We start from the raw sequence: 13,441 nt of genomic DNA on the forward strand, positions 1-13,441 counted from the left end.
GTGAGGTTTGCCCCGCCTTGATATCTCCGCTCCTCGTGAGCCTGCCTGACTAGGACACTCCTGAGGAGGTCTTGCGTCGTTCGCCTCGCGAGGCTTGGCCCCTCGCGAGGGTCTTGGATGCCTTGTTGATGAAGATGGGCTGTACAGCCTGCTGGCTTAACCACGCCGCGGGCCGCAGGCAGGCAAGTCTGGGGACCCCCGTTCCCAGAACGCCGACAGTAGCCCCCGGGCCCAAGGTGCGCTCGGGCTTGGCTTCGTGGCGAAGCCAAGGGTCAAGTACGGAGCATCGCGGGCCCCAAAAGCTTGCGGTCTCGGTTGACGCGCGGCGGTTGATTGGACGTGGGCGTCCCCGCTTCCCCACACTGCCTCGACTTGACAAGTCCCTGCGACATGCAAGGAAAACCATCATTACCTGCGATCGTGGGAGGCGCCGGTTGGCCTTCTCTTGCTATAAATGGGGAGGGGGCGGAGCCCCCGTAGCCCATCTCTTCCTGGCTCGTTTGCTTCTTCCTCCTCGCTCCATTGCTTGTTGTGCCACCAATGGCGCCACGAAGGAAGTTCTCTGCCGCCGAGAAGGGAAAGGCCCCTCGCGAGGGGCCCGGCTCCCCGGCGCCCAAGCGCGGACGCGGCCGTCCGCGCAAGCACGCTGCGACCCCCGCCGTGGCCCACTGTCGTAGCAGCACCGCGGCATGCGGAGGGGGCCGTCCCAGCCATGGCGGTCCAGTTGACGAGGGGAGGCGTGCTATGGTGGCGCGGCCCCCCGTCCGCGCTTCCACACGGCGGAGGAGTCGCCGAAATTTGTCGTCTGGTCGGAGAACCCGGCCGGCAAGTGGCTCCAACTTCCGCGCTCCTTCGCCGGTGAACTGCCGGCCTCTGGTCCAGGCGGACTCTGGTTGCAGATGGATGGTTGCTGCAGCAGGGCCTCTTGGGTTGCGGTCGAGACTTCCGCCGTGGGCAACATAACCCTGGCCCGCGGCTGGCAGACATTCGCCCGTGCGCGCGTCCTGGGCAGGCGGTGCACCCTCCACTTCAAGTACGATGGTGGATCGACCCTCTATGTGAGGGTGTTTGGGGAAGATGGTCGCCGCGCCGGGTGCTGCCCCGAGGCAAACGACGGTGAGGAGGTGCTCGGCCTTGGTGACAGTCGCGACGAGGATGAGGCCGAGCCTGCCCTCGGCGGCGACCGTGTCTCGTCCAGCTACGGCGGCTCTTCCTCCGGCGACAGCTCCAGCAGTGGCGGCTACGACCAGCCGCCGTGCCCGCTTTGAAGGCGGCAGTGGGTCATCTCGTCGCCGCGCCTCCATGAAGCACGAGGAAGGATTCGGCTAGGCTCGGGGTGCCGCTAGGGGCCTGCCTCCGTGGATCGCTGCAACACTACTTTTGTTTTACTCTTTTTCCTGCATCAAGAATGAAACCAGTATGGGCCCAGGGGGGCGTGTACCGAACTATGGTTCTTCGGTTATTGCACTATGCGTGTTGTTCCCGTGCCATGTCGTTATTTTGCGCAAAGATAACTTAACCTGGTATATTCAGGATGCCCCTTGCTCGCGAGGTGTTTGTTTCCTTGTGTCCATCTCGCGTTGGTGTCCTGTATTTGCTCAGGGACTGCGAAAATTCGTTAGGAAGTGCGTTAAAAGATTTGCCGTTCACCCAGGCCCTGACCTGGCGCTTTGTATCACGGTACCCGAGGGGCACGGACTAGGAGAGGTGCGCCAGCTTTTGGACTCGAACGAGGATGGCTCGCGAGAAGGCAGAGAGGAGAAAAAATTCTCGCGAGGGCACCTGCCTAGCCCCCTCGTGAGGTATGCGAGAGAGAACACGAGAAAACCCGAGCCGGAAAAATGCAGTGAGAGGCGAGGGAATCAAATCAGCAAGGAACGCCAAAAGCAAACTTCGATTAAGGAAACGCGAGCCAACTACGGAAAGCAAATGAAAAGCCGCGTCCGGCACCTAATCTAGTCTTCAAGTCTTCTCACCGGCGTGGAGCTAAGTGCTGCCACTAGGTGTTGGCGGGAGCCCCGGGGCCTGAGGCCGGCGCTCCTGAGACTCCGGGGCGTGTACAACCCCAACTCATTATTACGTGAGAGTGTCACGGGCGGCGATTCTTCACAGGCACCGGGCCTTCATCACAGGCTCTGGGCCTTTCTTCACAGGCTCTGGGCCTTGCTTCATGGGTAGAACTTCCGGAGGTGCTGGATGTTCCAGGCGTTTTGGATAGGTACCCCGTCTTGTGTCTCCAGGCGCACGACGCCAGGCCTGGAGATGTGGACGACCTTGAACGGGCCCTCCCACATTGGTGAAAGCTTATGCAGCCCTTCCCTGGAGAGGACCCACCTCAGGACTAGGTCACCCGTCTCGAGTGTCCTGGAGCGGATGTTGCGGCAGTGGTATCGCCGCAGCGCTTGCTGGTACCTTGCCGCCCTCAGCGCAGCTTCGCGACGACGTTCCTCCTTGAGCACGAGATCGATCCCCCGCGTGGCGTCCTGCTGCGTTTCGTCGAACGCCAGGACCGTGCAGAGCGATGCTTGACCTCATGAGGAAGGACCGCTTCAGCTCCGTAGACGAGGAAGAATGGAGTCTCGCCCGTTGGCTTGGTGGCGGTGGTGTAGATGGACCACAACACGGACTGGAGCTCGTCGTGCCAGCCCCTGCTGCAGGCCTCCAGCTTCTTCTTGAAGGTCCTGGTCTTGAGGCCCCTCAGGACCTCCGCGTTAGCGCGTTCGGCCTGACCATTACTCCTGGGGTGGGCCACCGAAGCATAGCAGATCTGCGTTCCAAGGTTAGCACAATAGGTTTTGAAGAGGTTGCTAGTAAACTGCGAACCGTTATCTGTGATGATGCGGTTGGGGACCCCGAAGCGGCTCATTAGGCCCTTGATGAACTTGACAGCAGAGCCGGGTGGGATGGTACGGACGGCTTCCACTTCCGCCCACTTGGTGAACTTGTCGATGGCAACGTAGAGATTGCGGTAGCCCCCTGGCGCCCGAGGGAACGGGCCTAAGATGTCCAGCCCCCAGACCGCGAATGGCCATGTGAGCGGGATGGTTTGGAGGCCCTGAGCAGGCTGATGGATTTGCTTGGCGTGGAATTGGCAAGCTTCGCAGGACTTCACCAGCTCGGGTGCGTCGTTGAGTGCCGTAGGCCAGTAGGATCCACTGCGGAACACCTTGCCGACGAGGGTCCAAGACGAGTGGTATCCACAGTCCCCGCCGTGTATGTCTGTCGGAGTAAATAGCCACGGGTAGCCTAACCGACTGCCCCTGGCTCTTCAGAAAATTATCAGGCCATTTGGGCCTTCAAGCATTTCAAGCATTGGGTCGCCTTCCCTGGCCGGCTGCCTCTGAAGCCGACTCTCGGAAGGTGACCCAGCCTCAGCAACCTCCCCCCAGGATAACCACGGGGTGGCCGACTCCAGGAAGCCGGCCATAGAGGATGCCGACTTCCCAGAGCCGGCCACGAAGAACGCCGACTCCAAGAAGCCGGCCAAGACCGCAACCACCAAAACTACACCCACATAACGGTGACCAGACGGGGTGTGGCCACAGTGCGGCCCACTACCCCCGAAGCCCGAGGCAGGCATGGCCACAGGATGCCGTACGGGACGGCCATCTCCCGTCCGGCTCGGCACTGTAGCCATGCTGGCCTCAACGTCACCCACGACAGACGCCAGTACGGCCCACGGGCGGCGGGCCCCTTTAGCCAGAGAGAAAGGCGAAGGCGGCCCGGCCTCCCCCAGTCGGCCAAGGGCGTAGCCGGCCCCCAGAAGCCAGCTACCCCCTCCCTCGAAGCATGCGCCACATTAAGGAGACAAGACGAGGTAAGGCTACAGTGAGAGCCCTCGAGGCGGCACACTGTAGCCACACTTGCCTCGACGAAGCCCTCGTCGTCAGGGATGAGGCTACAGTAAGCAGCCGCCGACGAGACCCTAGGCGGTGGGGCCGGCCTGTCGACCAAGAGGCCGGTAGCCGGCGGGACCCACCAGTCGGCGGAGAAGCCGGCGAGCGTAGACACTGACGGCTGGGACCAGCGCCCAGCCGGATTACAATTGTACCCCCGGGGGGTAGGCCTATATAAACCCCCCGGGGCTCCCATGCAAAGGGTTGGCTTCTTAGCATTACACACACACCATAAAGAGAGAGAAGCAAGAGCTAGCCTTGTTCTTCTTCTCCCTTGAACCCAACAGCTCTAGGAGCATTTGTAGCTACTCTTTCTGATCTAGTGATCATGCGGAGACCCCGCAGAGCAGGACTAGGGGTGTTATCTCCTCGGAGAGCTCCGAACCTGGGTAAGATTCGCCGGCGTGCATGTCTTCGCCTCATCCCGTTTCCAGGCACCGGCGACGTCTTACTGGCACCCACTATGATAAGCCACCCGTTGGCATATGTCGCACCTACCACCCGACATTTGGCGCCCACCGTGGGGCCAGGTGCACCGTCGTCCGGAGACCTGTTCTGGACGGGAACCCTCTTCCTCCCCCGCGAGCGCAGCCAGCCTGCTGCGCCCGATGGCGTTTGCCTCGACGCGCTGCAAGGCGTCGATGACGCCTGCGCGGCGAGCTGCCTCGCCGATCTTCTCGGCGAGACTCGCATCTCCGACGAGCCTGCGTCTGACGCAGGCACGGACTACCCCGAGAGCCGCCTCGTCAGCCTCCTCGACCAACTTCACGTCTCTAGCGAGCCTGCTGCAGATGTGGAGTCGGTCGGCTCCACCGACCCGATGCTCGTCGACTCCGACACGGCATCGCTCGACGCATACCCCTCCGACGTGGTTGTCTTCGACGATCCTCTCCCTCGAGCTGACAGCGGCAGCAGCGCTGTCACCGAAGTGTTGGTCATCGGCCACGTCGACAACTCGGGCGAGAACGCCCACGACGCCCTGCAAGCGGCGATGCACGACCTCTCCGTCCCCATCCCGGCCGACGCCGAGACCCTGGAGGCACGTCGCCTCGCCCTCATCGCGGAGGACTAGAAGATAGCCTCCATGAGACGCCTCACCGAGGCCCACTCGCGCGAAGTCGACCGCGCCGCCGCCTAGCGGCCCGAGCCGAGCCGGCTTCGTTCAGAAGCGCGGCGCGGCTATCGCCAGCATGCTGGGGGCAGATCACCCCGTCTACGTCACCCCGCTCGAGAATCTACGAGCCGCTCAGGCGGCCGCAGAAGAGCTCAATGGGCTGGGAGCCGATGAGCTCCCCTACATGACAAGACGGATCCAGCAGCTGATCGACGCGGCTGCAGAACGGCACGAAGCCGGCGCCCGTGCTGATAGTCATCCCCCGCGCCGAGAGCACGCCGCGACGTCCCGCTCGCCAGAAGAAAGACAAGGAGCCGGCTGCTAGCCGCAGCCGGACTCGTATCACCATCGAGCGCGACGCGGAAGGCCGCCCTCGAGCGCTCGAGCACCAAGGAAATCTGCCTCCTCCCCCGCCTCGAAGAGAAAGACGTCTCACCCCGCCGCCTATCACGCACCCGACTCTTGGCGACCGACTAGGCCGCCGAGAAGGAGTCGGCGAGAACGACGCCCGCCACCGGATCGACCGCCTTGCTCGATCCCTAGCTCTAGAAGAAGAAGACGCTGTCGGCCCGCCATGCTTTGGCCCCCGCATCCGCGACGAGCCCTTCCCCAAAGGGTTCTCGCTCCCCAGAGACACGCCCAAGTACAACGGCTCAGTGAAGCCGGAAGATTGGCTCATCGACTACTCCACTGCTGTCAGCATAGCCAACGGCAATCGGCGCGTAGCCGTGAAGTACGTCCCCCTCATGCTGCAAGGCACGGCGCGCACCTGGCTCAACAGCCTCAAGCCCTACAGCATCAACAGCTGGCTGGACTTCACGGAAGTCTTCGTCCGCAACTTCACCAGCACCTACAAGCGGCCTCCCAAGCCTCGCCAGCTCTCCCTATGCGTCCAAGGACCCAACGAGTCGACCCGCGACTACCTCACGCGGTGGGCCGAGCTCCGCAACTCCTGCGAGGGAGTACACGAGGTCCAGGCCATCGAATACTTCACCGCCGGGTGCCGAGAGGGCACCCTCCTCAAGCACCGACTCTTCTGCGACGAGCCGGCTACCCTTGACGAGTTGCTGGTCATCGCGGACAAGTACGCCACGGCCGACTCCTCGATGAAAACCGAGCTCCGAGTGGACGCCTCCGGGAAGGTGATTGCTCCGGCTCCCAAGATGCGGGCTGGCGACTCCAATCGGCGCCCTTACCAGAACGATCACAAGCGCAAGGCCCCCATGCCGACTTCCACCAGTCGGCAGGTGGCCACAGTTGAAGATGAGCAGCCCGAAGAGCGGCCCGCTCCCAAGAAGAAGGGTGGCAGGCCGGCTTGGCAGCCGGCTTTCTCTTACGAGCAGACTCTCGACGCCCCCTGCAAGTTCCACAGCGGCGCGAAGCCGTCCAACCACACGACCCGAAAATGCCACTGGCTCACACGTATCTCCAAGGGCGAAGGGTTGTTGCCGCCTCCGCCTCCCGGCCCGCCGCCTCCAGCCCCCCAGCAGCCGGCGGCTCGGCCGGCAGTCGGAGCCATCCAAGACGAGTTCCCTGAAGAGCACGCCGCCTACGTCGTCTTCACCAGCCAAGCCGATGACAAGCGTAGTCGGCGCCGTCAGCATCAAGAGGTCAACGCTGTCGCCTCTAGCGCTCCCAAGTTCATGCACTGGTCAGAGAAGCCAATCAGCTGGAGCCAGGCCGACCACCCAGAGGTGATGCCATCTCCTGGCTCCTATGCACTGGTCTTGGATGTCACCCTCGCGATAGAGAGGCGAGCTGCCCGATTCTCCCGCGTCCTGATAGACGGCGGAAGCAGTATCAATATAGTGTACCGCGATACCATGGAGAAGCTGAACATCAAGGCGAAGCAACTTATGCCAAGCCGAACCGTGTTCCATGGTATCGTCCCCGGCTTGTCGTGCTCCCCAATCGACAAGATTAAAATGGATGTTCTCTTCGGAGACAAAGATCATTTTCGCCGAGAAGCGATCTGGTTCGAAGAAGTGGATCTGGAGAGCCCCTACCATGCTTTGCTTGGCCGACCTGCTCTGGCCAAGTTCATGGCTGTGCCCCACTACGCCTACCTGAAGATGAAGATGCCGAGCTCGAAGGGGATCATCACGGTAGCCGGCGATTACAAGAAGTCCGTCGAGTGTGCCATGGCCAGTAGCCGGCTGGCCGAGTCCCTCGTAGTGGCAGAAGAGAAGAAGATGCTGGAGCGGGTTGTGGCCATGGCCGGCAAGCAGCCGGCCCTGTCCCCCAACCCCAAAGATTGTGATGCGCAGGGCTCCTTCCAGCCTGCCAAAGAGACGAAGAAGATACCTCTGGACCCGGAGAATCCAGAGAGGTTCGTTGTCATTGGGGCGAATTTGGATAGTAAATAGGAAGGCGAGCTCGTCGACTTCCTCCGTGAGAATCGAGACATTTTCGCATGGTCCCCAAAGGACATGCCGGGTGTCTCGAAGGATTTCGCCGAGCACAAATTACATGTCCGAGCTGATGCGAAGCCGGTCAAGCAGCCCCTCCGCCGACTGTCAGAAGAGAAGCGAAGAATCGTGGGAGAAGAGATAGCCCGGCTCCTTGCCGCTGGCTTTATTATGGAAGTGTTTTTTCCAGAGTGGCTTGCCAACCCAGTTCTGGTATTGAAGAAGAATAACAAGTGGCGTATGTGTATAGACTACACCAGCCTGAACAAGGCCTGCCCCAAGGATCCGTTTGCTCTGCCACGGATTGACCAAGTGATAGACTCCACAGCCGGATGCGAGCTGTTAAGTTTTTTGGATGCCTACTCAGGGTACCATCAGATCAAGTTGGACCCATTTGACCGCCTGAAGACTGCCTTCATCACACCATTTGGAGCTTTCTGCTACCTGACTATGACATTCGGCTTGAGGAATGCCGGTGCCACTTTTCAGCGTTGCATGCAGAAATGCCTCCTGAAACAACTCGGCAAAAATGCCCACGTCTATGTAGACGATATTGTGGTGAAGACAGAGAAGCGCGGCACCCTGCTGGAAGACCTCAAAGAAACATTCGCCAACTTGCGCCGATTCCAAATCAAGCTCAACCCCGAGAAGTGCGTGTTCGGAGTACCAGCCGGCCAGCTGCTAGGCTTCCTGGTCTCCGAACGCGGCATCGAGTGCAACCCCGTGAAGATCAAGGCCATCGAGAGGATGGAGATTCCCACCAAATTGCGAGATGTGCAGAAGTTCACCGGGTGCTTGGCCTCCCTGAATCGCTTTATCAGCCGACTAGGAGAGAAGGCTCTCCCCCTGTACCGACTCATGAAGAAGTCCACTCACTTCGAGTGGAATGACCAAGCCGACCAAGCCTTTCATGAGTTGAAGAAAATGCTGACCACTCCGCCTATCCTGGCAGCGCCGACTGAAAAGGAGCCCATGCTCCTCTACATCGCCGCGACTAGCCGAGTGGTCAGTACTGTTGTTGTGGTCCAGCGCCCGGAAGAAGGCCGAGCCCAGCTAGTCCAGAGGCCGGTGTACTATCTAAGCGAAGTGCTATCCAGCTCAAAGCAGAACTACCTGCACTACCAGAAGATGTGCTATGGGGTGTACTTCGCCGCCAAGAAGCTGAAGCCCTATTTCCAAGAGCATCCCATCACGGTCGTGTGCACCGCCCCGCTCGCCGAGATCATAGGCAGCCGGGATGCATCCGGCCGGGTGGCTAAATGGGCCATTGCACTAGCGCCATACACGATCTTCTACCAGCCCCGCACCGCCATCAAGTCCCAAGCATTGGCCGACTTCCTCGTCGACTGGGCCGAGACCCAGTACCTACCGCCGGCTCCCGATTCTACCCATTGGCGAATGCACTTTGACGGGTCCAAGATGCGCACCGGCTTGGGAGCCGGCATCGTCCTCACCTCTCCCAAAGGCGACAAGCTCAAATACACGCTGCAGATCCACTTCGCTGCCTCCAACAACGTGGCCGAGTACGAGGCGCTCGTACACGGGCTCCGGCTAGCCAAAGAGCTCGACATACGCCGGATCCTGTGTTACGACGACTCAGACTTGGTGGTCCAGCAGTCGTCTGGCGACTGGGACGCCAAGGACGCGAACATGGCGAGCTATCGATTCGTCGTCCAGCAGATCAGCGGATACTTCGAAGGGTGCAAATTCCTTCACGTGCCAAGGGCCGACAACGACCAAGCAGATGCCCTAGCACGGATCGGCTCCACCCGACAAGCCATACCGACTGGCATCTCCCTCCAGCGCCTCCTCAAGCCGCCCGTCAAGCCGTCTCCAGAGTCGGAGTCTATCTTCGTACCGCCTGCGCCAGATGCAGCCGGATCCGACTGGAGGAACCCCGCAGGCGGCACGGGGACTTCGACAACTGGCCCGGGGACTGCCGTAGTCGCACCCGGCCCGGGGACCTCGGAACCCGGCCCAGGGACTGCGGCAGTCGGCCCGGGGACTGCAGCAGCGCAAGAAGCGGTGGCCGATTCCAATTCCACGCCACCCAACCCACCCACTCGAGTCATGGTGGCTACACTAACAGAAGAAGAAGTCACAGCTGCATCATGGGCCCAGCCCATCCTCAAGTTTCTAGTCAGCAGAGAGCTGCCGGCTGATGAGATCTCAGCAAGACTAGTGCAACGACGAGCCGGAGCATATGCAATAATCAACAGAGAGCTTGTGAAGCGCAGCGTCACTGGAGTCTTCCAGCGTTGTGTCGAGCCAGAAAAAGGAGTGGCAATCGTCAAAGATATCCACCAAGGCGAATGCGGCCACCACGCAGCCTCAAGATCACTTGTGGCCAAGGCTTTCCGCCATGGTTTCTTTTGGCCGACTGCCTTGAAAGATGCCAAAGAGATAGTCAAGAGCTGCAGAGGATGCCAAGTCTTCAGTTCCAAGAAACACCTGCCGGCTTCTGCACTCAAGACCATTCCCCTCACCTGGCCCTTTACCGTCTGGGGACTGGACATGGTGGGCCCTTTCAAGACAGCCCGCGGCGGCCTGACACATCTACTTGTCGCCGTGGACAAGTTCACAAAGTGGATCGAAGCGAAGCCGGTCAAGAAGCTGAACGGGCCGACTGCCGTGACATTCATCACTGACATCACTACTCGGTACGGCGTGCCGCACAGCATCATCACCGACAATGGCACAAACTTTGCCAAAGGAGCACTGGCACCTTTCCGCGCGACACAGGGCATCCGACTGGACTTAGCGTCCGTTGCCCACCCGCAGTCAAACGGCCAGGTCGAGCGAGCAAATGGACTCATCCTCTCCGGCATCAAGCCCCGACTGGTTGTGCCACTGGAGCGCTCGGCCGGCTGCTGGCTTGACGAGCTGCCGGCTGTCCTCTGGAGTCTGCGCACTACACCCAACAAGTCAACCGGCTTTACTCCATTCTTCCTTGTACATGGTGCCGAGGTTGTCATCCCAACAGACATCGAGTTCGACTCGCCTCGGGTCACCATGTACACGGAGGCGGTGGCCAAGGAAGCAAGAGAAGACGGCGTCGACCTACTAGAAGAAGGCTGGCTGTTAGCACTCAGCCGGTCCGCCATCTACCAGCAAGGGCTGCGCCGCTACCACAACCGCAAGGTCAAGCCAAGATCCTTCCAAGAGGGCGACCTTGTGCTCCGACTGATCCAGCGAACAGCCGGCCAGCACAAGCTCTCGGCCCCTTGGGAAGGCCCCTTCATCATCAGCAAGGCACTAGGCAACGACTCCTACTACTTGATTGACGCGCAAAAACCAAGAGCACGCAAAAGAGATGACTCCGGCAAGGAGTCGGAGCGACCATGAAACGCGAACCTCCTGAGAAGATTTTACAGTTGAAAGCAGTATGTACCATGCTACCCTTTTGTATCAAGTACGAACCAACAGGCCCCCCGAACAGTACTCGGGGACTGCCTTCATTTATCTATGAATGACGAGTGTCATATCCATGAATGTATTATTACATTTGATTTCTTGTCTGGCACCGAGTTCGACTAGTCGGCCCGGGGACTGGCCGCCTTGAGCTATATTAAAAGTTCTACCTGAAGTCAGACAAGTAGTGTGCCGGCTCCCGAGTCCTCTCTTGTTGAAAGTTGCAGCTCGAAGAACCGACTGTCCGACTAGCAAGAGACAAGGCAGAAAGGATGCCCACACGAAAAACGGCTAAGGACCAACGAACTTATATAGCAAAAAGACGGCCTCCAACCACGCTTGCCGGCTGTCAGAACAGCCGGCTGGCCGGCTTCCTAAACACTTAGCTCTAATCCAACAAAGCTAGAGTACTTGCCCTCCCAATTGGCCAAGCACTTCTCCAGCAACAGATTGCAGCGCAACTGTCTGTCTGGGGAGGCGGCAACCAAGGGAGGGCGGCAAAGGAAACAACAGAAGGATGAAAAGCAAAGAACAAGGAAAAGCCAAATGCATGCATAAGTTATATATACATATAAAGCCCCCAACAGGCCGGCAATCGACATAGTTCGAATACACCCCAAGTGGGTGGAATTGTGCAGACTTAACAGAATATTGTTCCAAAAATGACAAGACAGGAAAACAAAAGATAGCAGACTAAGGCGCGGTGCGGGAGCCAGGCTGGTCAGTGGAGATGGCGTCGCCGGCTGAAGGAGTGGCCGGCTGGCGTGTCTCGGCTTGGTCACCACCCGTGGCAGGCGACGCACCCGCGCGTGACGTGGTGCTGGAGGCGCGGTCAGGCTGGGGCTGGTCGGCCGCTCCACCAGCCGGCTCGGCGTCTTCACCTTCCTCCTCTTCGCCCTCGTCGCTGGAGTCGATCTCCTCCGCCGAGTCTTCACCGTCTGCCGGGTTTAGCCCGAACCACTCCTCCGGCTGGGCGACACCGTTGTCATCTACCTCAGGGGCGAAGACGCTGGTGCCGGTGTAGTCGGCGATCCCCGAAGCCCGCCGGATGATAGCCGGCCGCGCCGGCTCCAGCTCCGTGTCGGCTTGCTGCCGCCAGGTAGCCAGCTAGTCCAGACTCAGGCCGGGGTACCAGGCCTTGACGAACTCCAGCGCCCGCCTGGCGCCGGACTGAGCTGCCGAGGCCTTCCAGGCTTCAAAGCGACCTACCGCCACCTCCAGCCAGTCGGCAGTCCGACTGGGGGTGCGGGGAACCACTTCGCCGGGCCAGAGGGCGTCCAATACTTGCGCCCCAGCACGCTGAAGCCGGCGAAGCAGTCGGTGAGCCGGCTGGAGACGGGCCTGGATCGGCAAGAGCTGCTCCTCCAGCGAACGGCTAGCGCTTCGTGCAATCTCGAAGCCAGCCGGACTTCGCGCTTGGCGGCGGGCCTCGATGATCTGGTTGGCGGCGGTAGAATAGCCAGTGAAGTACTCTACGCAAGAAAGAAAGAGAATGAAGAGAAAACACCAAGTCAGAAAACGAGCCAAAAGCGGCAGACGACAAGAAATGACGAAAAACTAGGCGGCTTACCGTCAACCAGATCTTCGATCTGACCATAGCCATTGATCAGAGTCTGCCTTGCTTCAGCCCAGCCAGCCGCTTCTGTCTCGTACTCGGCCTGGAGGGCGGCTTCGCGGTCCTGCACCGCCTTCAGAGCCGCCTTGTGGCCCTCCTCCTGGTCGGCCAACCTCTTGGCCAGGCGGTCGCGTTCCTGCACCAAGGCGGCAAGCTCGGCCTCCTTGGCACGAAGGGCAGTCTGAGACTCTCCCAGCTGTGCCCTCAGACCGGCGTTGGCCGCTGCAGGGACGGCAGAAAAAGAAGAAACAATAAGAGAAAGTCGTCAAGGAAGATCCGACCCGACTGCTCAGCAGTCGGCCCGAATCTCGGGGACTACACCCAGTGGGTGCGCTGACGCGCCCCCACGTGAGATAAAGAACAAAGCACTTACCCCGGCTCTCAGTTAGGTCGGCGGTCTTCTGGGTCAGCTCCCGAGCCTGGGAGTTGAAGGCGGCCGCACGAAGATTGTGGTAGTCCTACAAGATAGGCAGAAGATCGAAGTAAGAAAAAGAACAGCAAAGCTAAATCCACTAAGAAGTTCCAAGCCGCCTGCTCAGCAGCCGACTCGGAACTCGGGGACTACACCCAGTTGGTGCGCTGACGCGCCCCCACGAAAGAAACCAAGATCAAGAAGAAGCAACATAAGAAGACTAACCCGGATGGCCGCCCGCGTCGCGGGGAATTCGTCGGTGTACTGCCTCAGCGCCATAGCCTGGGCCTGGAGCCGGGTCCGGACGTCCTGAGCGGCCACGTTCATCACGGTCTGTCCCTCCGCCCGGCGTCCACCCCGAGGTGGCGCTGGCCACCTCCACATCCTGAGCCGACGAGCTGGAGCCCGCGGCCGGCTGCGGCTCCGATGCCGCCTTCTGTGGCTCTGACGCAGCCTTCCCCGCGCGCCGGCTCGGCGGCATCCGGACCGCCAGCTCAGTCCTCGCGGCTGGCTCGCCCCCCGCCGACTGCGCAGGCGGCAGATCAGGCCGGCCGCCTTGAGCCGCCCTAGTCGGCGGGGTCGGCA

The sequence above is a fragment of the Triticum aestivum genome, chromosome 1D (genome assembly GCF_018294505.1).
Source record: "Triticum aestivum cultivar Chinese Spring chromosome 1D, IWGSC CS RefSeq v2.1, whole genome shotgun sequence".
In the NCBI taxonomy this organism is placed as follows: Eukaryota; Viridiplantae; Streptophyta; class Magnoliopsida; order Poales; family Poaceae; genus Triticum; species Triticum aestivum.